Source organism: Phoca vitulina, unplaced genomic scaffold (genome assembly GCF_004348235.1).
Source record: "Phoca vitulina isolate PV1807 unplaced genomic scaffold, GSC_HSeal_1.0 scaffold4, whole genome shotgun sequence".
NCBI lineage: Eukaryota > Metazoa > Chordata > Mammalia > Carnivora > Phocidae > Phoca > Phoca vitulina.
In genome coordinates this window covers 28,120,640-28,147,506 of record NW_022589707.1, presented here as the reverse complement: position 1 = coordinate 28,147,506, position 26,867 = coordinate 28,120,640, and the positions used below count along the sequence as shown (strand labels likewise).

Here is a 26,867-nt window from a genome sequence, read left to right as displayed (position 1 = left end):
TGGGCAGTCTTTCAGAAACACACCAGGCTACTGGGGAACTGAGCACCTAGCCTGACCTGTGTGGGCCCCTCTGTGGAGTGAGCAAGTACCAGGTTAGTTTGGCCTCCATAGGTGGTTCAAGTCTGGAATGAGATCAAACTTGACTCTCACTTTGATTTACCTGTCCCATGGGGAGGCTGGAGCTACTTTGGGCTTTTAGGCTTGGGGCCTGTTCTATAAAGGTACCAGAATATCCAGTAACCATATGTGCAGTGTTTACCTTTGTTCTGGAGAAACAGAAATAAAGAATTCATTTTTTAAAAATAATACACTTAGGTCAGAAATCAGGTACAATCATTTTTCTGAAAACTCTTCCTGTTTTCTATGGTTCAGATGAGATTCTTTTGGAATGTAATGAAGACTGGATTTTGGACCTGTATTTCAGTGGCCTGAAACATGCCACAGAGCTGATTTTTATCTGTAGCAAGTCACTTATGTCATTTTTAAAAATCACTAACCTTTGATCTTGTGTATCAGCAGAGAGACAAGTAGACTTTGTGTATCTGCATGGGCCAAATGCTATAGCCTGGTGAAGGGGATAGCCAAGGCTAGTTGAGGAAAAAGGGTTGAATAGCATTGCTTCTTACACCTATGGGAAAGGTTCCTCTGTACCCTTTAATGCTCTGTTCTTCTAATGCCCTGGACTCCCTGCTTCTCTCATGTGGCCATTAACTTTTCAACATGGATAATCGTTTTGCTTACATTTTGGTACTTCAGGTGCCAGAATCCTAAAGCAATCGTTAACTCTGTTCAAACTACTTTTGCCCTCACTTGATGGATTTCTGGCCTTTTGCTTGCCATCATTTTAGTTAGTCCATTGCTCTCATTATTATCTTTATTTTCATTACTTACCATTACCTAAGTGCCTCCGTTGAATTTTATAAGACTGGCTTTTCCCCTTAAGAAGCCCTAAGTCGTAAAAAATTAGCCTTACTCTCTCATAGTAATAAATAAAGAGTAAATAAATGAATAAAATGTATCTTCTAGTACTTGGAGTAGCTTCCAGTTTCAGTTAAGGAACTGATTTTAATCTTAACACATGTTTGCATTTTGTCAATTTTGTGTGCCTCGTAGGTTGGTTAGTGACTGATCTGAGAAGTAATTTCATGAAATGACTAATCATCTTGTTATAAGCTACATGATATAAAGGACATTCTGTTAATTCAGGGTCAGACCAGATGGTAAGGCAAGAAGGTGGCCTCTGTGTGGCTAAACTTGAAAATGCACAATTGAGAAATTAAATGAGGACTCCAGGAAATAGCACCTCTAGGAAATATTTCCAGGAAATAACACTTACTCAGTTAGAGGGTAAGGAATGATTGCTGGTTGCTGTAAATGCAAGCATCGTATATGTGTAAATATTGGCAAGCTTGAAAGCCTGGGTTCAAAATCAAGGAAAGCTTTGTGAATACCACATGTTATTGCAGATTTCTTAAATAGTGTCAGTGAGAGTAGTAGAGAAACATTTTTATCAATTAAACTGATAAAACAGGGCGCCTGGGTGGCTCAGTCATTAAGCGTCTGCCTTCGGCTCAGGTCATGATCCCAGGGTCCTGGGATCGAGTCCCGCATCGGGCTCCCTGCTCTGCGGGAAGCCTGCTTCTCCCTCTCCCACTCCCCCTGCTTGCGTTCCTGCTCTCGCTATCTCTCTCTCTGTCAAATAAATAAATAAAATCTTTAAAAAAATAAAAAAAATAAAAAAAATAAACTGATAAAACAGAGGCATCCTTCTAGTGTTTTTGTCAAAGCTGAGTAATGGTAGTTGTGATTCAAAACAATGACAAGGACACTTGTGGCATATTATAGGCATAGACTTCGTAAACTATATTCATGTTTGAATTTAGAGTATTTCTAAAAACCAAGAGACACAAGGCTAGGCCATAGTACTCAAACATTTTCTTAGGCATAAGGTCTCTGATATTTATGTGTGTGATGTGGGTAAGGGTCAGTTTTTGCCAGTGAAGAGCACATTTCAACCATTTGCCAATAAGAAAAGAGAGTTGACAAAGTCCTAATCTCAGCTCATAGAATTGCTTGGAAGAAGTACTGATGTACTATCTAGATTCTCATACTTTTCCTAATAAATTGATTAATACTCAAATTTTTTTCTTGCCCATTTGAAAACCCTTCTAAGACTGTAAGGATAGACTTTCATTTGCTGAGAATTTATCATAATAATACATATGATTGCATGTATTTTGGGTGCTAACCAGTACAAAGTGTCACCATGTCTTGAAAAAGTACTGCTCCTGAGTTAATAACTGCAGACTGCTATCACATGGGATAAATTTGGAAGTGATAGGAAATTTAATTCAAATGGCAAAAAAATATATAAATGTGGATTTATTGATTCAAATATCAAAAATTAGTTTGGGGGGGGGTACCTGGGTGGCTCAGTGGGTTAAGCATCTGACTCTTGATTTTGGCTCAGGTCATCATCTCAGGGTCATGTGATCAAGCCCCATGTTGGGCTCCCAGCTGGGCACAGAGTCTGCTAAAGTTTCTGTCTCCCTCTCCCTCTGCCCTTCCTCAGCTGCTTGTATGTTCTCTCTCTCTCTCAAAAAAAAAAAAAAAAAAATTAGTTTGGATTTCAAGTTTGGTTTGCTGTTTTAGTTCAGAGCTGTCCTGAAAGGTTTGTCAACTTTGCCTACCATATCCACTTTCTCTGCATACTATGAGCTTTATCCTAAGGCTTATCCTAAGCTATCTCCTTTCAATGGTTGCAAAATGGCTGTCAGCTACTCAAAGGACTACATGGTTCTCTAGCCACATCTTAGAGGAGAAATAAACAGTGGTTTTTAGAGCTCTCTCAGAAACTAGAAAGCCTCTTTCTTAGAAGTCTCTGGTAAATGCCTTTTCTAGTCTCAGTGAGCAGAACTGGGTCATATGGCACCGTAAGCAATTAGTTTCCAGGCGCATTGACTCAAAAGGGTCTGTATCTATGGATACTTAGATATCTGTCCTGCACATATATTTTTTCAATATTTATTACACTGAATATTTACTGAGTAGCAAGAATGCAGTTTGTAAAATTAACATTAGCTTCATTAGTCTAAAGGTAATCCCATCCTTTCTGCCTACAACTGGTTCAGAAATTGTCATGTGATCCAATTTTTGTCAGTGATAAACGATGAAAGGTTGGCTGGGGGCTACTAGGAAAGTACTTCCTTGCTCTTAGAGAGTGACAAGAGGCGTGTTCTCCCTTCCCTGCCTGCCACTTTTCATCTCTTTCATTCCTACATTCTCTCCCCTCGTTCCCTCCCTCCTACCCCTTTGGATGGGAAAAAAAGAAAGAAGCATTTTGCCTTGATTAGTCCTATGAGGAAAACCAGATTCAGGATAAACCCAATGCTGTGGAGCCTTGATGATATTATTGAGTCACTAAGTCAATCTGCTCTCAAACCCACCCAACTACTTTTGAATTTCCTGTTATGTGAAAATACAATTCCTTTTTTCTTAAGCCAGCAAATCAGGTTTTCTGATGCTCATAGCCAAAAATATCCTAAGTAATTCAATTTTTATGCTGAAATATTGGTTCTCATGAAAATGGAAGATTGGTATTGGAAAGCTACCACAATATTTACTGTACAACCTAAGATATAAAGAATAGAATCAGCTCTAAATTATCCAAGCTAGTAAATACAAGCAGAATAATATATAATCAAAATTTTACAAAGCATTCAGAAATCATTTTAGTTTGGCTTTGAGTAACATTTGGTATTTTATGCACAAGGGATCCCACATGTTTTATCCTCTTAAAACTGAACAATGTATACTTTAGATTTATTAGGAACTACTGGCAATTTTCTAGTTTGTTCAGTCTCTTAAGGTCAGGGACACAATGTTGGAATAGGATACCATCATTGTCAACCAAGATAGATCTGCGCTTCCTTTACTCCTCTTCTGAGCCTTCTGTCTTCCTCTGGATAGAACAATGCTTTGGTTCCAAAGGTCTCCCATCAGAGAAATGTTAGGGAAATATGAATAGAAATTAGGGGCAGTACTCAAATGATGATAAAACTATATAAGAAATTATATTTGGTGTTAAATGTCAATAAGAACGTGAAAGCACAATTTGCCTAGGATAATTAAGAATTGATTTCAGTCTCATGTAAGAAGGTAGAGAAAAACAAATAGGGAAATGCCTCAGTGGACTTAGTTCTTTCTAACCAACATGAAAAAATGGTTCACAGTATAAAAGGAAAGTGAATATTGGGAGATAGTTGCTGTATTAAATTAGGATTTGAAATGGCCAAGGAAGAAATTCCTAGATATGGTCAGAAATAGATTGTATGCTTTAGGAAAGTAGGTTTCAAATATAATTTGTTCAGCCATAATAATGATAGTTCTATACTTAATGCTCAAATTGTACAACAGTTATTTCAATGGAAAAGAAAAAAATTTAGGAGCAAGAGAATTGACAATAAGTTGCTTTTCCCATAGAAATTTAGTAACAATTTTTTTTTTGGTGTGGCAATCAGTTTACATTCACACACAGCAAATTAAACATTTGATGACATCTCAGGAGCTTCGCTTCTTCTCATTTTTGGCATTGTCATTAACTCAAGATGTCTTAAACATTATTACAAATTTTTTTGCAAAGGATTATAAAAAACAAAATGAAAGCCCACTCAAAATAAGCAATGGAGTTGCTTAGAAAACACATTTTTTTCCAAGACTGGATTGCTAGTTCTTAATGAAGATTGAAGGATAACCTGGAATGGTCTGTGTAGTGCAAATAATATCGCTAAGTCATTTATTATTTCTTTTAGTTACAAAGATCTGCTATAGTAAGAATGCTTAAAGATCTGGCTGAGCCCAGAGCTAAAAACACTAAAAGGGAACCTGGCCAAAAGGATGAAAGAGTTCAAATATAAAATTCTGACAATGTTGATATGGTGGAACTGTGATGGCCTAGGGGGTAGGATGGGGTAGAATAGTAAGAAAAAAAAAAAGACCAATATTAAAAAATACGGTTAACTTATAGCAAAAGGTTAATAAAAAATTTGGATTCATGACAGTGAGAAAAATATCAAGGAAGGTAAACTCGGGATTGATGGAAGGCTTACAAAAATGGCAAGGAAAAAAACTCTTTTTGAGGTATGTTCATATCAAAAGAATAACGCATGGGTTTGTTGCTTAGAATGAATGGTGTACTGTTAACAGATTATGATTAGAAAGTAAAACTCAAGTCCTACTTTGCTTCTTCTCTGTCAAGGAGAGTGATCTGCAGTGGGTAGGAAATACAGATTTCAGAGGAATTCTAAGCTAAGTGAGCAATGGAGAGAGAACACTTAGCTACTTTAATATCCAGGAGCATACAGAATGTAGGTACTGAAACAACTTAGGGTTATCATGAAACCAAAGTGAGGGATGCTTGAGACTGCAAGCATAGAAAGAATTTAAATGATTGGAGATGAACTGAAAGGGCAAATTTTTTTTTTTTTTTAAAGATTTTTTTTTTTTTTTTTAATTTATTTATTTGAGAGAGAGAGAATGAGAGAGAGCAAGCACATGAGAGGGGGGAGGGTCAGAGGGAGAAGCAGACTCCCTGCCGAGCAGGGAGCCCGATGCGGGACTCGATCCAGGGACTCCAGGATCATGACCTGAGCCGAAGGCAGTCGCTTAACCAACTGAGCCACCCAGGCGTGAAAGGGCAAATTTTTTAAAAGTAGAAAAGCTGGATACTGGTAGAACGTCCATATGGGTTTTGTGATTTTGATAATGAAAGAGGTTTATGAGCCTTTAGAAGTTTTGGTATTACTAAGAAATAAAATGTTTTTTACTAAGTATGTGCTATGCAAAATCAAACTTGCTTTCTTTTTTGATAGAATACTTAGTGAATGCTGTGGATATAATTAACCTTGATTATAGCAAGCCTTTTTGACAAAGTCTTTGAAAATATTTGTGTGGACAAGTTGGACAAAACTAGACTGTAGAATTAAATGGAGCATAGCTGCCTGGATGGTTATACTCAAGAATTACTTCTTAATGGATGGATGACGGCACTAGAAGAGAGGTCCATGATTGACATGCCAGAGACCCTATCATTTCCAACATTTATCAGTGACGTTGAATGAGGAAAATATAGGAGACGTAACTATCAAATTTAAGGATGATACAAAGGTGGGAGGCATAGTTAATATAATCCTTATTCAAAGAGATCTCAATGGGGTAATAGACCAAAACAAAGCAAGTAAAACTTAATAGGGATGTATCTATTCTTTCTTCTATTCAGAGTTCACTTATTAAGCACCTTTTATATGTAAAGCACCTGGCTTGTTGCTAAAGAGGCAGAGATGAATAAGACATGTCCCTGTTTTAGAAGTGTACAAGAGAAGACGTTTTAACAAATAATTACAATTAAATGTAAGCCCTGCTATATTATAAGCATGTACAAGTTGTTAAGGAGGCTCAGGATTGTGAATAAATAATGGATTGAGTGGGAAGTATGAGATACAGGTTTTTGGATGAATTACAAAATAGTAGGCATGCCTAGTTTAACATTATGAGGGAAAAAAATGTGTCAGTGGCATAATGCGAGTGCCTTAAAATGTAAATGCATTAAAATGATAATGTTTAAACAAAGTAAATAGGCATTGTTGTATTTGGTTCTGAGCTCACCTTTCAAAGGATGTAATTAGAAATGAAAGAAGACAAACACAGAGATGTAGATCCAAGAGGAGATGGCAACTAAATAAATTCTCTTTAGTGTTAATGAGGAGAAATCCTAACAATTGAGTAAATTATGACTCTCTAATTCTTTCCATAAGTATAATGTTTTTTAGTCTTACTTGATCTTTTAAAAAATGATGCATTAAAGATGCTTGTAATATTACTATAAGACATCCTCTAGGTTAGAAGTTACCTTTTTTCATATCCTGTTCCCTGTTGCTGACATGTTTGTGCATGTTGTGTGTGTTTCAAAAATAAAACGTACACAATGACAAGATAAAGAAGCACACTTAAGGAGTAGGTTTATTATTGCTGTCTATAAGGGATACTCGCTTATACATCTTCAATAATTTTCATTAAGAATATTTTGTTAGAAGTTTATGTAATTCAAGTCCTTTCTTTTAAGAGGCATTTCGATTTAAAGTTGACTTTTAACCAACTGAATTAAACTCAGCTGAATTAGCCTCAAGTACTTAAAGTCTTTTTGAAGCTCATTTTCTGCTTCAAATTCATCGTGGTTTCCTTGTAATGACAGTAGAGTTGCATTTCATGAAATTTGTTTCTCATAACATATTAGTTCGAGGAAATTTACTGGAGAAAACAAAAAATTGTTTCTCATATCAATATATTGAAGGTTGATGCTAGTGTTTCTGGCCTGGCAAGGTATGTATTTATTTTAATCAGTGACTGGTTAGCTCACTTGGCTACCCATGTTGTTAATGAAGCCGAGGTCATGGGTTTCATCCCCATGCAGGCCAGCAAGCTTGTCTTTGTTATGTGGCACAGGAGACGCCCCTCACCCCAGCCAGCTGGCTGGCAAATGTGTGCAGTTGGTGACAAGGAGAACTGGGTGAGACTGTGTAGATGGATTGGTGCAAATTCATCACCACAGCTAGGAAAATACCCGTGAGCAAATGCCTCCCTAATGGACAACACATGGTTGTTTATATTCAATTGAATTGTAGATATATAGTTTGTCATTAATCTTACTTAACAGAAAATCTCACTTTTATTTAATGGATAAAATAACTTCCTGCTTTAAAATTTATTGGATTAAATTTTTGTAACTCTGTTTGGCAAATATTTTTTCGTTCTGTTTTCATGTAATGTTCTTTTACATGTCAAATTTTGTAACTTTTTAAGACATTTTGGATTTGCAATAGTCTCATTTAGTTTGTAACACCATGGGTGAAAATCACCTGAGAGTATTGATGATTTTGATGAGAACAAATCAGTCTGTGCTGAATACTAATTGTGGGGAGAAAAAATGTTAAATCAAGCACATAATCTTTGGCTAGTGTCATTCAGACATCGCTTCCTCTGCATTTATTAGTATGATTTGGGTAAAAGAGTAAATTTAGTATTGTGTTGGTATTTGGAAGTCTGTGTGCTTTAACCAGCACAAATTAAATTAAGCTATTCACTACTTCCGAAAAGGGCGCTTAATAATATTGAGTAAGCTTTCAAACTCAGTTTACTTCAGCAGACACTAATTACTCCCATCTAATCATGCTGTATCATGTAATTAATATGAACATAGCTAGGATCCACTTTTAATTTTTTTTTTCCTTCCAGAGGCTCTCATACAAAATAGCAGTATGTATAATTAAAAACTACGACTTAAACAGGCCTGACTTTCCCTTTAAAAGCAGTATACATTTCATTTGGTCATCTCAGACATTTCATAAGAGGCAACCTTACTATAATTGCATGCATTCTAGTTTAAAAATGGTGAGTTTAATTTAGTACAGCAGAAACCTATTTTATTCTTTCAGCCTAATTAATCAGCATATATCAAAACCTTAGTTTTAGGACAAGTAGATTATAGAATGTACACAGTGAATTCCTGTTAGACTTAAAATGGCTTTTTTAAACCTATTCAGAGTTTTGATTCTAATACAGAATGTAAAATATAAATGTTAAAACTGAGTACCACTATTGGTAAGGAAGTCTGAGAGCCATGGAATATATAATTACCTGGGCTTTTCTGAAATTAAAGCTCTGCGATTTTCATTGTATAATTTTTTACATTGAAATGACTTCTGTGTTTAGAGAAGATTAATCTCTTTAGACCTCTCAAAGACCATTTTCAGACCGCTAGGGTCTGACAATAGCCCTTTCCTGAGATTTTAAGTTGTTTCAATCTAAATTTTACAATAAGCTATAGACCAGTACAATTGATGGCAACCATCGTGTAGATTTCCTTTTTTTTTTTTAAATGTCATTTCAAATTTTCCCTGTGGAAAGTACTTCTCATACCTGATTTCCAGAAAAACAATTCTATGTTTACATTCTGTGGTTATTTGACATGCCATACAAAAGAGACAGAGAGAGAGAGATGGATTTAATTTTTCAGGGTTTTTTGTGTGTGTGTGGAAACTTAGGAACGTGCTACTAATCATTTTTCCCAAAATTCCTATTTTTATGAGTTTTAGGGTTTTTACAGTCAGTATGAATTCTTCTGTCAGAGTGCGGACCCATTGACAATACAATCATTTAAAATCTAATTACTTTCACCTGTTTAAATAAGTGAAGTTCATGCTGGAAAACGTGTGCAAACTGCCACGGGAAGTAGTTGAACTCTCGCTCGAGGAAGGTTTTCCAGGCATCCTTTTTGTCCCTTGAGGTGTTAATGTCCTTTTAGAAGTCTGTATGGATTTGGTCTATAGCCACAGATTTGTGACTAAATGACTGTGTGATCGAAGCTACTAAACAGTAATAAGGCTTGGTAATAGCTGTTTGAGGTTTATTTCAAAAGCTTCATGTCTAATCTCATTAGAATACCTATGGGTACAAGTGTTATTTTTCCCTTGTGTGTTCTAAACATAGAGTAAATGATAGATCATAATTAATGTACTAAAAAGGCACATTTTGCCTTTGTTTTTATTTTATAATGCATAGTTCACCTAAACCTAACAAATATGCATTTGTTTTCTTTTCCTTTTTGTTTTGTTTTGTTTTAACTAAATAGCCTGCACTTATATATTAGAAGGAGAAGGTGCATCTCTGTCACTGAACTGGCTTTAAACAAATCAAAACAAAAAGAATCATTCCCTAATAGTCTTGAAACATATTTGAAGCGCAGCCCGTTGTTTGTTTGGGAAGATGAGTGGAATATGTGTTATGAAATTTCTCAGCAGCAATAGTTATACATTTTCAGTTGATAGACTTTTAAGCTGTCACATCTTTATTTTCTTTTCCTGGCAACAATTATTGCATCATGAAATGAAGATAATTGTAATTTTGTTTTGTCTTAGATGCCATTTATAAGATATGTTATACATATTATTACCTCTCATTCCTATTAGATTTTTTTTAGCAAAATTAGAGTTTAGTTGATTCAGGGGAATTATACTACTGCCTTTAAAGCATTATTAGCATTTTGTTAAGATTGGATATTAAGGAATTCAAATGACCAGGTCTGTTATTAGACTAGGGAAACAAATTTGACTTAACTATTTTGATTTTTTTCCTCTCTCTTTCAATATGTAGAGCATGTACTTGGTACACAGGCTAACTCACAATGTTTGTGTGTGTTGATGTATGTTTTATATCGTATTTAAACGAATACTTTTAGATGATAGGATTTACAAATATAGTTCAGAAGTTTTGAACCTGTGCCTTTGGGAGCCAAACAAAGCCCACAAAAGGATAAAATAGAGTTTTTCCAAGAAATTATAAAGTGATGCAGACAGACAAAACTGGAGATTACAGACCTTTTCTAAAGATATTCAGATTCAGTTGTTTTAAAATACCCTGTGTAAAATAAATAAAATAAAATACCCTGTGCACTGTCATTATTAAGGAAAACACTATGACTGACTGAATTGGGTTTTTGGGATATCAGTTTGACTCTTCTAAAAAAACCCAGTTTTTCTATATGTCACCTGTCAGGGATTTTTCCGCCACAGAGGAATCACTCTCTTGGCCCCTCCAATCTGATGCTTCTGTTTGAGGAGTGTTTCAGGATTTGTCAGTATAAGTATTAGTAGGTTACTGAATATTCAAGTTTGATTAATAGAGCTATGAACTCTAAGACAAACAGTATCTTAAAATTAGTGCTTTAGAATAACCACAGTTATATCTCTCTTCCGTCATAGGTCTTTACATTTTTGAAAGCCATTTCTACTGAGTCCTAAGTCCAGAATCTTCTATTCTTACAACCAACAGACACATCCATCTACTGTTCTCTGGTCCTCAGTGATGCCCTAATTTTGTAATCCCATTAGAAATCTCAAGCCAGTGTTTCCTTTCTAAGATCATGGAACATCACCTCCTTCTAGTAGAGGCAAGAATATGTTTGTAAGAAAGATGACTAAAGAAGCACTATAAAACAATTGCCATTTATAGAAATACAGGTTATATATGTACAGTCCTAAACATAACTGATGAAAATTTTTAAATTTTTGGCCTGGCTTTGCATAATGAAAAATATCTGGTTTTCTTTAAAATTAAGCATTACATTGAAACTGGTGAAATGACACATTTGTTTGGGCCTAAGGGCAAGTACTATTCCAGTTTTATAACTGTTAGTAAAACATCTGTCTGATTTTAAAAGCTGGAAGGCATGCTAATTATTTTCTTTAATTTTTAATTATTATTTTTAGTTGCAGTGATACCCTCACTAGTCTGAAGTGACTTATGAAACCTGTTTTATTTACAGTATAAATTTCTAATTGAACTAAATTATACATATCGGATGGTACTCCATGGCATATAGAATTTGAAAACAAAATTGGATACTCCGTACAGAACAAGAGAAACAAACTGGTGACACTTCTAAAATCTGACTGACATACACGGCTTTATTTTTAAAACTAAACAAATGTCTCCACACTTAAAAATTCATTATTTGAAGAAAGGGCCATTTTGAGAATGTAAATAATTTTAGATAGTTTGTAATCACTGTGAAGCATTAAATTTTAATAGCTAATATGTAGGTCCAACTTCAGAGGCCACACTGATCATAGTCAGAGCCTCAACCATGGGCATTAGTCTGAAGAAGGGTGGCAAAACAGTGGGAGTAAAATCCCTCTACCATTTTAAAAAGTCTCGAGTCTCTAAGGGGACTCATGAGGAAGATTGCACAGACTTGCCGGAAGGTCCGGCTTTTGGTGGCTAGTGAACACACACATGCATGGCTTCAACCCTGATGCATTCTGCCAGTCAATGCTGTCTGGCTAGAATTGTGCCAAAAATAAATGGCATGCCAATAAACAGAACTCTGGTGTCTTGCTGACTAGACTACTCTCACAAACATTGCTGTGACCTTTTGCTGTGTAACAAAACATCTGAAAGCTCAGTAGCTTAAAAAAACAATAATTTGTTTTGTTTACATATCTACAGTGTTGGCAGGGCTCAGCTGGAAAGCTTGTCTCTGCCCCCTGTGCCTTCAGTTGGGGCTGCTAGACAGCACTTGTATGGTCAAGCTACATAGGGGAGTTCACTCACAAGGCTGGCAAGTTCTGGCGGGAGGCTTAGAATTCAGCCAGGGCTGTCCGCTGAGTGCTTTGGGTCCTCTTAACGGAGTTGCTTGGGCTTCCTCACAGCTCAGCAACAAGTATTCCAAAGAGCGTTCCCAGGTGGCAGCAACAGGCTATGAGGCTGCTATGGAAGTCCAAGAACATCATTTCCATCCCATTCTGTTTGTGTAGCAAGTCAGTAAGACTAGTCCACTTTCAAATGGAGAAGAATTAGATCCCATCTCAGAAGAATTTGTCACCATCTCTAACCTACCATAGCAAGGGGGTGAACTGTGGGGTCGGTGCTCCTTGTCCAGGCAGAGGGGCTGTTCCCATGCCAGGAATCCTGCACAATCCACTTGGAGCAGGCTTCCTGATTGTAAATGGTGCCACTTCTACAGCTAACCTCTACCATACAGGTAGTATATACCATGGCCAGGCAATATAGTAAATGCTTTATAGGCATTTTTTAAAGATTTTATTTATTTATTTGAGAGAGAGAGGGCACAAGCAGGCAGATGGGCAGAGGGAGAGGGAAAAGCAGACTCCCCGCTGAGCAGGAAGACCGATGCGGGGCTCCATCCCAGGACCCCGGGATCATGACCTGAGCCGAAGGCAGACGCTTAACCAACTGAGCCACCCAGGTGCCCCGCTTTATAGGCATTTTTAAAATTACATTCTCACATCAGTTCTTTTAGGTGGATAATGATGTTATCTGAGGCACAGAGAGGTTAGGTTACTTGCCCAGGGTTCATAGCTAGTTGTTAGCAAATCCAAGGTTTAAATGCAAACTGTCTCATGCTACAGTTGATACTCTTAACCACTATATAATATAATTTCATATGAGATGGCTTATTTGTCTCTCCTACCTTTGACAAGCAGGCTGTGAAAATACTCCTGAGCCACATATGAAATGACTTCATTGAACACAGAAGTCTGGTAACTTTAGAGTTTCTCTAAAAAAAAAATCATCTTTTGAAAGCATCAGAGACCTGAAAGTCCCATGAAGATGGAGTTCTGTGTCAAGAGCACAGTTTACAAGTAGAAACCAGATCCACCGTGTCCTGAAAAAAAGATGTCATAGGATGCTAGAGGACTTGGGGTGGGGGGCTGATTAAGGATATGGTTCAGCACCCGAGTCAGAAAAAGTATCTGAACCATAGCTGAGAAGTGCTAAGTTTAGAGTCAGGAAAGCATTAACAAGAGTCAGCTCTGAAGACAGAAATATAAGCCAAAGAATGATGAGTGATATGAAAAGTTCTGTTGATTTTGTAAACTTTGTTCTCCTTTCTTAATCCCTGCCTCTTGTGAAGCTTCCTGCACCTACATAGGACTTTTATCCTGATGTTTATCTGGTCTGAAATCTGTTGTTGTTAGGCCCCCCCGGATACTACAGTTTGCCTGTGAACCGAACATTTTTGCAGTTGTGACAGCTGAAACCATGTCTACTAGCACCTGCACCTTCTTGTTTTCCCCTTCCTGCTGACAGTAGGCTGGTCTGGCTTGGGCACTGCCAGAAACAGAACATGAAGGCCCTGATAGACAGCGTGATGCTTCGTACAATGTCCCTGCCCTTCATGACTGCCATAATAGCCAAAATAAACTATTTTAATAGTCACTACATTATATCAAAAATGTACCAGAATAGTCTATCCCCATGTGGTTCTGATTTATAGAAATTTTGCATCCTTTTATTTAAATCTCTGTCAACTGATTTCCAAAGGATTGTACAACACATTACATTTTATTGTGTGTATATATATATATATGTATTACTTTCATTACACTGTTAATTGCTCCTCTTCTGTGTCATTCATTAATTGTCTTTATGTTTGCCAAAAAAATCATATTCAAAGAATTATATTTCCCTGCTCATTTCTATTTAAAACTCAAAGGTGTATCCTAATGGAAAACATTTGGCTTGAGGTTGTCAGTATATCACACATTATGAGAGTAAAGAAAAAGTGTTTAATGTTCTGATTAAACCCAATTACACTAAATCTATTAATGAGATTGAGTTGTACTTGTTCTAAATTCAAAATATTGGAAAAGAATGACGTTTTTTTGTATTGTTCCTGCCTTGTGCTTTAGAAATTTGATTAACTTTTATGTCAGTCTCAGACTGGTTTTTCTACTTTTGACTTTTCTTTATTACCCTATACTCTTCCTAGTACGTGAATTTACTGACCCTTTAGATGTATTCTCATTAGGTGTACTTGTACGGTTCATTAAAGTGTCCTTAGACAGATAGGGATCACACAGGTATGCAATGTCCAATCCTTCTCTGAAGCAAGGGAGTCGTGCCCCAGTGGCTTTAGGAGCATTCACTTGTCATGCAGTTGGCTTTTGGCCAAAGAGATGAACAAATTAGTAGACTGTACCTGTGTTGGCCCTGTTCCTCGTCTCATTTATGTAATTGATGTCTGGTGGCCTCATTATGGATCATTAGCATATCAACGTGGTGTCTGAGCCTGGCAAAGTGCTGCTTGTTGTCAGGCATTAGCAATTTGCCATAACATATAAAGCAAGAGAACTTGAACATGCTAACTGGATTATTGGGAAACCAATATGGTAGCATAGGCGGCTCAAATCCAGTAACCTTTAGAGTTCCTTTGTGTTTGAAATAGTAACAAGTTTGGATTTATATTAGACTGTTTTTCTATAAAAGAAAAGGTACCTGTTATGTTAATAATGATACTCTAAATATGTGGTTCTTTTGAATATTTTAAGTTCCTTCACATTAATTTCATTTTCATTGCTTTTATGTCTAATTAATGTACATATATGTTGATACCTGTGGTCAGTAGTAATTTTTGTCTTCAATAGAATGGATTTTTAAGCCAAAGAATTTACATATTTCGAAATGATTTTTTTTTATTTTAGTGTAATAGTTAAGTGTAAGAATTGACTATCTTACATTGCTTGAGAAGAATCCTAGATTATTTTATAGCTAACCTGAAATACAGGTTTGAAATTCTCTATTTCAGAGAGGATATGCAAAGGATATATGTTTTTAGAAGTGGAAAATAAACCCTGCTTCTAGGGTTCTACTTGTTATAACCCACAACCTGTCACTTAATTCCTCATAGTAAAATCTGTTCTATTCATAAAATGAAAATGATAAAAAAAAAAAAATACCATGGTGTGATTAGTGGCTTTTTTCTCCCCTGAGAGTAAATAATTTTGTCATTTCAATTTTGTAACCCCAGTGTCCCGTGTCTAGTATGTAGTAAGTACTAAATTAATGTGAATACTAAATGAATGAATAAAATTCACACCTTTTTAAAAAGATTTTACTTATTTATTTGAGAGAGAGAGCAGGAACAGGGAAGGGGCACAGGGAGAGGGAGAAGCAGGCTTCCTGCTGAGTAGAGAGCCTGATGTGGAGCTCGATTCCAGGACCCTGGAATCACGACCTGAGTTGAAGGCAGACTCTTAAACCAACCAGGGATCCACCCAGGCACGCCCACACTTTTTAAAATATAAAGTGCCTGTATTTTTGTCTAATTGCCACAGTGAGAATATATTTATTGTGAAACAGACAAATACTGAAAAAAAAACACAATAGAAATCATTGGTAATATTTACTGTTAACATATTATTAACAAGAATATTCTTTTCTTTGAATCTATGTATTTATAGTTTTTTAAAAAAATTAAAATATGGTGGTTCTTTAAACAATGATAACTTGCTCTTATCACTTAATTATGAACATTTTTCCAACTCCTTAAATATTCTATACCTCATTTTCTTCTTGGTACCCAACAGTAACTATCGTATATTGAGTTCCAAGTGAATGCCAAAATGAATTCTCTATTAAGTCCTAAATAAATACTTTGTTCTCTGAGGTAGGCATTATTTCTGTTTTAGCAATACAGAAATTGAGGTTCAGAGATATTATTACTTACCAAGGTGAAACAGGTACTAACAGAGGAAGTATTTGAATTGAAGCTGCCTGACTCCCAAGCGCATACCTTTAACCACCATGATGTATCACCACCCAATACTAATGCAAATTTGCTTATATATACTCCCTATTGACTTTTAGATGATCCATTCTTTTATTGTTACTGCACTGAGCCTTGTCTGAGGACAGAAAGGGGAGAAAAGAAAGGAATGAACAAGGGACAAGTGGAAACTTTTAGGGGTGATGGATATTCATTACCTTGTTTGTGTCGATAGTTTCAGAAGTATATATCTACCTTGAATTATGTTGGGGTTATATCCCAACAAGCCCATCATAATTTGAAAATATTCTAAGTTGAAAATGCATTTAATACACCTAACCTACCGAACATTATAGCTTAGCCTAGCCTACCTTAAATGTGCGCAGATTACTTACTTTAGCCTCCAGTTGGGCAAAATTATCTAATACAAAGCCTATTATATAATAAAGTGTTGAATATCTCATGTAACTTATTGACTACTATACAGAAAGTGAAAAACAGAATGAATTTTGGGTACAGAATGTTCTAAGTGTATTGGTTGCTTGCCCCTGCGATCGTGTGGCTGACTGGGAACTGTGGCTCACTGTGGCTGCCTGTCATCACAAGAGAATATCGAACTGCATATCACAGCCTGGGAAAAGATCAAAATTCAAAATTTGAAGTATAATTTCTACTGAGTGCATATCGCTTTTGCCCTATCATAAAGTTGAAAATCACTAAGTCAAACCATCATAAGTTGGGAACTGTCTGTATATACATACATTGAAACTCAAAAAACTGTAAACTTGATGTGTAGTTTAATAGGAATAAATGATATGTAAACAAAGCTATAGAAAATGTCTGAAAAGAAAACTACACTGAGATAATGTTTCTATGTAAAGAATTGACCTATCGGGGTGCCTGGGTGGCTCAGTCGTTAAGCGTATGCCTTCAGCTCAGGTCGTGATCCCAGGACCCTGGGATCGAGCCCCACATCGGGCTCCCTGCTCGGCGGGGAGCCTGCTTCTCCCTCTCCCGCTCCCCCTGCTTGTGTTCCCTCTCTCACTGTGTCTCTCTCTGTCAAATAAATAAATAAAATCTTTTTAAAAATAAATAAATAAATAAAAAAGAATTGACCATATCTATGATTATTTCCTTGATAAAATTCTTGAAGAGTTTTTTGGGGGGGGGGATCAAATTTATTCATATTTTAGTATTTTATATGCATACACATGTGCACTGGAAATGTATGAATGTACACTTCTTCTATGAGTGTATGAAAATAGTTGTTTTAAAATAAGACTATAATAATCACATACTCAGATTTACTGTGTATCATATATTCTACTAAGTGCTTTATTATCTCCTTTAATCTTCATGTCACCAATTTAGATGAGGGGTAAAAAACAAATACTCAAAAAAATTACACAACTTGACCATGGTAATATAGCTAGTAAATAGTAGATGAAGGATATGTTCCCCAAGCAACCTAACTATACTGTCCTGTTCTCTACTCTCACAAATGTGAGGTATTCACTAAATCCTTATATTTTTTACACAGTTTTTTTGAAAAGCTGTGGCCCACGGATGAAGGGAAGTGCCAAAAGGATACATATGAGGTGACTACATAAATTTTCATCCAAACTTGTACACTTATGAATATGAAAAGGGGTGCTATTAATAATTAAACTGGGACAACAAGTGTAAAGAGAACATTGCTGGGCAAACTGGGAAAAGAAAAAGTGGGGAAAGACATGAAGTTTTAAATATTATTTTAAATATTTTTTAAAGATTTATTTATTTATTTTGAAAGGGAGAGAGAGAGCGGGGGAGGGGCAGAGGGGAAAATCTCAAGCAGACTCCCCTCTGAGCGTGGAGCCTGACATGGGGCTCGATCTCAGGACCCTGAAATCATGACCTGAGCTGAAACCAAGGGACACTTAGCCAAGTGAGCCACCCAGGTACCCCTTTTAAATATTTTAAATATTATTTACCAAGCACTAAGTACTACTGTATGCAGGTTTATTTCATTTTACTCCTCACAGTGGCCCTTGAGATATTTGTGGTCAGTTTCCCCCAAGGAATATAGATGCAAGGCGCCTGGCTGGCCCATTCAGAAGAGCATGTGACTCTTGATCTCAGGGTCTGCCTCTTCTTAGGAAAAATATCTGTTCAGATCCTCTGCCCATTTTTTTTTATTGTTGTATAAGTTCTTTATGTATTTTGGATATTAACCTTTTATCAGATATGTGATTTGCAAATATCTTTTCCAAGCCAGTGGATTGAGTTTTCATTTTGACAATAGTTTACTTCACTGTGCAAAAGCTTTTTAATTTGAAGTAGTCCCATTTATTTATTTTTGCTTTTGTTTTTCTTGCCTTTGGAGTCAGATTCACCAACATATCATTAAGACTGATGTTTTTTTCTAGGAATTTTATAGTTTCAGGTCTTACACTCAAGTGTTTCATCCATTTTGAGTTAATTTTTGTGCCCAGTCTAAGACAGTGGTCTAGTTTCATTCTCTTGCATGTAGCTGTCCAGTTTTCCCAGTACCATTTATTAAAGCAACTCTGTCCCTTCTCCATTGTGTATTCTTGCTTCTGTTATAATAAATTAATTGTCTGTATACATGTGGGTTTATTTCTGGGCTCTCAATTCTTTTCTACTGATTTATGTGTCTGTTCCTTTATGTTAATACCATGCTGTTTTGAGTACTGCAACTTTGTAGTATAGTTTGAAATCTGGGGGTGTGATGCTTTTGGCTTTGTTCTTTTTCAAGATTGCTCTAGCTTTTCAGGATCTTTTGTAGTTCCCTACACATTTTAGAATTATTTGTTCTAGTTCTGTGAATAAGGTCATTGGGATTTTGGTAGGAATTGCATTGAATTTGTAGATTATTTCGGTATGGACATTTTAACAATACTAATTCTTCCAAATCATGAGCACAGAATATCTTTCAATTTATTTGTGTCTTCGGTTTCTTTCATGAGGGCCTAATTGTTTTCAGAGTACAGGTCTTTCACCTCCCTGGTTAAATTTATTTCTAGGTATTTTATTCTTTTTGATGCAATAGTAAATGGCATTGCTTTCTTAATTTCTCCTTCTGATAGTTTGTTCTCCTTCTGATAGATGTGAAATTTCACATATTTTGCATATTGATTTTGTTTCTTGTAATTTTATTGAATGCATTTATTCTAACAGTTTTTTTGTGGAGACTTTAAGGAATTTTTCCTTCAAATTTTTATTTAAATACTTATTAGTCAACACACCATGCAATATTGGTTTCATGTAAGATTTTTTATACATAGTATCATGTCATCTGCAAATAGTGACATTTTTACTTCTTCCTTTTCAATTTGGATGCTTCTAATTTCTTTTTCTTGCCTTACTGCTGTAGCTATGACTTACAATATTATTTAAATAAAAGTGATGAAAGTAGGCATTCTTGGCTTGTTCCTAATCTTAGAGGAAAAACTTTCAGTTTTCCACCATTGAGTGTAGTGTTAGTTGTGGGTTTGTCATATATGGCCTTTATGATGTTGAGGTATGTTCCCTCTGTACCACCCTGTTGAGAATTTTTATCATAAATGGGTTTTGAAATTTGTTTTTTTCTCCATCTATTGAGATGCTGATATGACTTTTATCCTTCATTTTGTTTTTGTGGTGTATCATGTTGATTGATTTGTGGATGTTGAACCATCCTGCATCCTTGGAATAAATCCCACTTCATCATGGTATATGATTCTTTTATTGTATTATTGAATTCAATTTGCTAGTATTTTGTTGAGAATTTTTGCATCTATGTTCATTAAAGATGTTGACCTGTAGTTTTCTTCTTCTTCTCTCTCTCTCTCTCTCTTTTTTTCTTTTTTTGTGGTGTCCTTGTCTGGTTTTGGTATCAGAATCAGGGTAATGCTGGATGCATAATGTGAGTTTGGAATGGTCTCTCCTCTTTAAATTTTTGGAAGAGTTCTGGAAAGATGGATATTAAATCTTCTTTGAATGTATGGTAGAATTCTCCAATGAAACTGTCTGGTTTTGTACTTTTTTTTTGTTGGGAGCTTTTTAACTACTGATTCAGTCTCTTTACTAGAAATTGGTCTATTCAGATTTTTTTCATGATTCAGCCTTGGAAGATTGTGTGTTTCTAGGAATTTATTTGTTTCTTCTAGTTTGTCCAAAGTGTTGTTGTATAATTGTTTGTAATAGTTTCTTATGATTTCTTGTATTTTTGTGGCACGAGTTGTAACTTCTCTTCCATTTCTATTTTTATTTGAGCCCTCTCTCTTTTTCTTGCTTTATCTACCTAATTAACTTTACCTTTTCAAAGAACCAGTTCTTAGTTTCATTGCTCTTTTCTACTGTTTGCTTAGTCTTTATTTCATTTATTTCCTTTCTGATCTTTCTTATTTCCTTCCTTCTACTAACTTTGGGCTTTGTTTTTTCTTCTTTTTCTAGTTCCTTTATGTATAAAGTTAGATTGTGATTTTTCTTGTTTCTTGAGTTAGTCCTATATTGCTTTGTACTTCCTTCTTAGATCTGCTTTTGCTGTATCCCATAGATTTTGGTATGTTGTATTTCTGTTTTCATTTTTTGCTAGGTTTTTTTTTTTTTTAATTTTTCCTCTGATTTCTTCAATGACCCATTGGTTGTTCAGTATCATGTTGTTTAATCTCCACGCTTCTGTATTTTCTCCAGTTTTCTTACTTGTATTGATTTCTAACTTCATGCCATATGGGGAAAAAAGATGCTTATATGATTCCAGTCTTCTTGATTTTATTCTTGAGACTTGTTTTGTGGCCTAAGAGGTGATCTATCCTGGAGAACATTCCATGTGTATTTGAGAAGACTGAATTCTGCTTTTGGATGGACATTCTGTATATATCTAATAAGTCCATCTGGTCTAATGAATTTTGTAATGCTAATGTTTCCTTATTTTCTGTCTGGATGATTATCCAATGATGTAAGTAGGGTGTTAAAGTCCCCTACTATTATTGTATTGCTATCAGTTTTTCCCTTTATGTCCATTAATATTTGCTCTATATATTTTGGTGCTTCTATGTGGGTGCATAAATATTTATAAATGTTATATCTTCTTGTTGGATTGATCCTTTTATCATTATGTAATACCCTTCATTGTCTTTTATTACAGTCTTTTTTTAAGTCTCTTGTTTTCTGATATCAGTATAGCTATGCCAGCTTTCTTTTCATTTTCATTTGCATGGAATATTTTTCTCCATTTCTTCACTTTCAGTTTGTATGCGTTCTTACTTCTGAAGTGAATCTCTTGTACACAGCCTAGATATGGACCCTTTTTTTTTTAATGCCATCAGCCACCCTATGTATTTTGTTTAGAGAATTTAGCTCATTTACATTTAAAGTAATTATTGGTCGGTGTGTACTTATTGCCATTTTGTTGTTTTCTGTTTCTGAAGTTTTTCTATGTTCATTTCTTCTCTTTCTTCCCTTTTGGTGTGATGGCTTTCTTTAGCATTATATTTAGATTTCTTTCTCATTTTCTTTTGTGTTCTACCATAAGTTTTTACTTTACGTTTACTGTAAGATTCATATATAACTTCCTATGTATATAATGGTTAGTTTTAAGTTGATAGGAACTTAAATTTGAACACATTCAAAACCTCCAGTTTTACACTCTCTTCCCCACTTCTATATTTTTGATATTGCATTTGGCATTGTTTTAGTTTATGCATTCCTTAACTGATTATTTTAGTTTTAGTTATTTTTACTACTTTTTTTAGTTCTCATAGTTCCTTTATAAGTAATTGATCCAATGTCTTTACTATATATTTATTTTTCCGGTAGAATTTTTATGTTCATATCTTTTCTTGTTATTAATTAGTACCATTTATTTTCAACTGAAATAAGTCACTTTAACTCTTCTTGTAAGGCCAGGTTAGTGGTGATGAACTCCCTTAGTTTTTGCTTATCTGGAAAACTCTTAATTTCTTCTTCAATTCTGAGTGATAACTTTCCATGGTAGAAAATTCTTGGATTTTTTCTTTTTATTTTGTGAAACAATGGATCTTAGCTAAACCTATTGTGGTAATCATTTTTGCAAAATATATAAATCAAACCATCATGCTATATGTCTTAAACTTATACAGTAATATATTTCTCAATAAAACTGGTGGGGAAAGGAAATAATTGTCATAAGTTGTAAAGGAAAGGCTAGATATCCAAAATCTGAACATGATTACGTCAATTATGTAGACCTTGGACATCTTTCTTTTTACTCTTTCTTTTATGTCTCAGTGACAAGTGAAATTATTTTTTAATTGGCATTCAAGGCTTTATCCATGTAAACTGTGTACATCTGTGTAATCATGCTGGCATGGTATCATAGAATCAAACAATTTTCATGTTACAGAAAAACTGAGCTACAGAACAATATTTAATCCAGTGGTTCTTAAATACAATTTGTGGATAAATGCCAACCATGACAAAGTGGCTTATGACAAACAAAAACAAAAACTCCAAATGGAGGGACGCCTGGGTGGCTCAGTTGGTTAAGCATCTGCCTTTGCTCAGGTCATGATCCTGGGGTCCTGGGATTGAGTCCCGCAAAGTTCAAAATAATGTGAGATTTAAGGCAATTACCATTTTCTAAGTGTTTATTTGTGTTCCTTAAATGAATTAGGAAAAAACCTTAATGTTTATTGGATATTCACAATGAGAAAAATGGTCAACCAGAGGCTGTGAAGTGAAAGATCATATGATAAGGTTTGTGCTTTGAAGAGGCTTATATTTTAATAAGAAGGGGAAAACATACATGGTGCCTCTATCAAGTGGAGCTAAGGGATTCTGGTGGCCTTCTCTTTTGGGACTCATTATTTACTATTTTGACTTGTAATCATTTGTGTACTATGGTTTATCTCCCCTACCACACTGTAACTTCTTGTTTGAAGTGATTGTACCTTCTCCTTATTTGTAATTCCTACTAGCATCTGAGGCAATGTATCACACAGTGAATAGCCCATAAATAGCTTTGGGATGAATAATATATAAAACACTAGGAATACTAAGATATCTGTATATCTTGTGGTTTTCCTTGTTTCATGAGATAGACCTGTATTGCTATGAACTTCCTCTATATTTCTTCTGCCCAAATGCATAGAACTGGCAGCAGGTGCTATAGAAGTTCATGGGGATGGGGTTGATCAGGAGACTTTCCACAGAGCAGGGATTGGTTGAGTGAAAATGTGAAAAAGAAGTATAGAGAAATGGTGGTGTGTGTGTGTGTGGGGGGCATTCCAGGCAGGTGTAAAAGCAGGTAAGATGTTTATAAGTTATATTTTTTATTATATTAAGCAGAAAAGTTATATTTTATATTTCATTGGGCCTGAAGACTTCTGGGAGGTATGATTTTTATAGAAAAATATTGGTGAAGGTTGAAACTAGCATATAGGTCTTACCTATCAGTTAATAGAAAGCCTATATTGTCGGTTTATATATTAATAAACATCAAAGCAATCCTTACCTTATGACAAAAGCTATGTCATTGGTTATTTGGAAGAAAATACATTCTTTTTCCTAAATAAGTGTGTTTCTTTCTCTTCTTTCCCGCCTTTCCTCCCAGAGAGTGTAATTCTGTTTTAGAGTCTGGGCTCTCCAGCTAACCTGCCTTGCTGCAGATCCTCTTTGAGACACTTACTGTAGGAACTTGGTTGTTACTGTATAGCCAGGATATAGGCTCTACTCATGTCCCAGACACAAGTTTCTTTTCCATAAAAGTCCAGCTAGTATAGTAGCTATTTTAGTTATATTCTTATATGACAAACTGCCACAAAACTTTGGGGACTTAAAAAAAAGCTATTGATCCAATGTTCTGGAATTTGGGCAAGGCTCAGTGAAGAAGGCTCATCTCTGCTGCGTATCGTATCAGCTGAGCTGACTCAAGTGGTTCTTGAGCATTCAAGATGTCCTCAGTCGTATATCTTGTGCCCTCGTGCCGGCTACAGCTGTAGTCACTGATTCTCCTGCATGTAACCTCACTCTCTTTATGTGGTGTCTCATTTGGTAGTCTAGCATGGGCTTCTTGAAGTGGGGTCTGGCTTCCAAGAGGGTGCAGACAGAGACTGCAAGGCCTCTTAAGGTCTAGCGTGAAAGTCACAATGTCATTTCTGTAACATTCTATTGGCTAACACTGGTCACAGCCAAGATTTAAAAGGAGGAAAAATACCTCTGGATGCAAGGGATGGCAAAGTTATAGTGCTAAAGGACTTATAGAATGGGAGGAATTCTTGGAGCCATTTTTGGAAATAATCTATCAAAATGAATCTCCTCTGTGAGGTCTTGGGCCCAGACTGCTTTTGCATCTTGCTCTGCCATCTCTCATGTTGCCCTCCTCTATGTGGTCCAAGATGACTCACCACTGTATTCTCTTTCCAGCCAAAAGGCAAGGGAAAACACCAAAAGGTAGACACCTTCATCCCTTTAATAGTACAGCCAGGATTCAGGTCTTTGTCACAAGGCCTACCTAATTAGAAGCCTGAAAGTGAAGTCTTTGTTCTTGGTGGCCATAAGACACCTGAAAATTGAGGATTCTATTTCCATGAGAGGAAAAGGGAAGATGGAGGTTGAGGGACAGTTCATAATCTCTGTGACAGTTAACACAGCTGCTTTCTGTGTGAAATGGGGGTGATACCTGCACCTACTTCATAAGGCTGTCGTGAAGGGTAATGCACAGTATGTGTGAGAACTTAGCACAGTGTCTGGGGATAAACATTAGTTGTCACTCTTCTTTCAGTCACACATCACAGAACTCCTGCCACCTTCCAGGCACTGTTCTGGACTCCAGATGTAGAGAGGTGCATAAGACATTTTTCCGCACCTGGAGGACTAAAACTCTCCTGAGAAAGACATACTTAAAAACAAATAAGAGCAAGAGGTGAGTGGTGAGATAGAAATGTGGATAAAGGCCTGTGGAGGTGGATAGCAGGGGTGCAGGAAAGTCTGAGATTTCAGAAAGGAGCTAACACTTAAGGTTGACCATGAAAATTGAGTCAGAAATGACATCTCAGAGGCACTGAAGAGTGTGGCATGTTTAGGAAATGGTCAAGAGGCTTTCGCCCAACCCTTCTTTTATCTAGGATGCTCTCTCCCCTCTCCCCCTTTACCTGGGTAGCCCCTACAACTCGTCTTTCCGAATTCTGCTTGAAGCTCTCTTCCTCAAGAAAGCTTTCCCTGACTTTCCAGACTCAGTCAGGTCCTCTTGATAGATGCGCCCATAGAATCTTTGTGGTATTCAGTCTAATTATGACTGAAGTTCTGCTTGTGCAAGTAATAGTTGGATAACTCTTTTCTTCACACCACTAAAATTCTAGCTCCTCAACAGCAGAGAAAAAGTCTGTCTTATCTACTAATGAGGCTTGAATCACTCCTGCCTCCACCCCTAACACAGAACAGACTGAGAAGTAGACACAGGGGTCAGAGGGTCAAAATTACAGCTTTACTAATGCTAAATCTCGTTTGGAGATTTCAGCCTGATCTGTGGTCAAATTAGGCTTCCTACTCCTCTCAGAATTGAACCTATTTACCCAAACGTTAGAAGAAAAAAGGGATAACCATAGACCTCTCTGCTCTATCTTCTGCTACCTACAAGAGTTCCTCGTTTAGAATAGGTGCTTACGAGGCATTGCTTGTTGCCTTTTGATTTTTTTTCTCTTTTAAGCGATGTCTTCTTACTTCAGATAAGGCTTTCTAACATCCTTAATCAAGTGCACAGTAATTGCTTATGGTTTCTCCTTTATGCTTCTTTCCCTGAACATAACACACAGCATAATAAACAGTCCTTTAAGGTTTCTTAAAGGTTTTACTACCAACAGCAGAGCGGAAATTATAGGAAGTAAAACAACTTTCTCCCATACCGCTCTGCTTTCTGTTGGTAAAGCTTTTTAAGCTTTACTTTTTTTCTTACTCTATATTGAAGAGCACAAAACATACGAGTCGTGGGATTTGTTTACCAAATGCAGGACATTCGAGAATTGAGAGGAAAACTAGATACAGGTCACCCTAGGTCACATAGGTCCTAACAGCTACTTCAGGACTGAGGGCTTCCCCTGGACCACTGCAGTTTTGTGAAAGGAGCCAGGGGGGCATGGCCAGGTGACAGGAAGGGCAGAAGCAACTGTCCAGTCTTCCTTCTTCTCTTTCACTTTTGCTGGATGCCTCATCACCTTTGAGGATGCCATGCTGACCTAGACTTAGAGTTAATAAATGGGGGGAATCCTGGGAAGGAATGCTAATCCTGGGCAGCAATCGCTTGACAGAGGCAAGAGGAAAAAGGAGAAAAGAATAATCTCCACTACTGTTTGGTGGGATCAGGGTCCTCAGGCTATTTCTGAGTATTTGTATACCAGGGCATTTTGTATATCTGGGATACTTCCTATTGTTATTATTCAGTAACATTTAAAGTTATTTGTTTTCATATGACAAAAATATAAACTTACTGTTGAAATATTTGAAAAATACAGAGAAGCATGATAATGAAATATTAATCACACATAATCATATCCCCTATCTCTTCTCCCAAAAGTACTTTTTGATTTTACATTTAACATGATTAAAATAGATTGTGGACAACTTAACCTTATCAGAAAAATTATTCAGAGAAACAATTTTCCCAGTCTTCTGTAACAAGTATTTATTTTCACAGGTAGTTAATTTTATATGAATTTAACTTCAAAAGTTAAATGCTATATAAACATAGATGAGAACACATAAATATGTTAAGCCCCAGATATCC

General features: G+C 36.1%; 1 protein-coding gene across 1 annotated transcript in view; it reads left to right on the top strand.

Annotated features, from left to right (window-relative positions):
- Positions 1-26,867, top strand: part of FOXP2 (forkhead box P2) — a 541,506-nt gene that overhangs the window by 228,108 nt on the left and 286,531 nt on the right. The gene's annotated exons all lie outside the window — the stretch shown is intronic.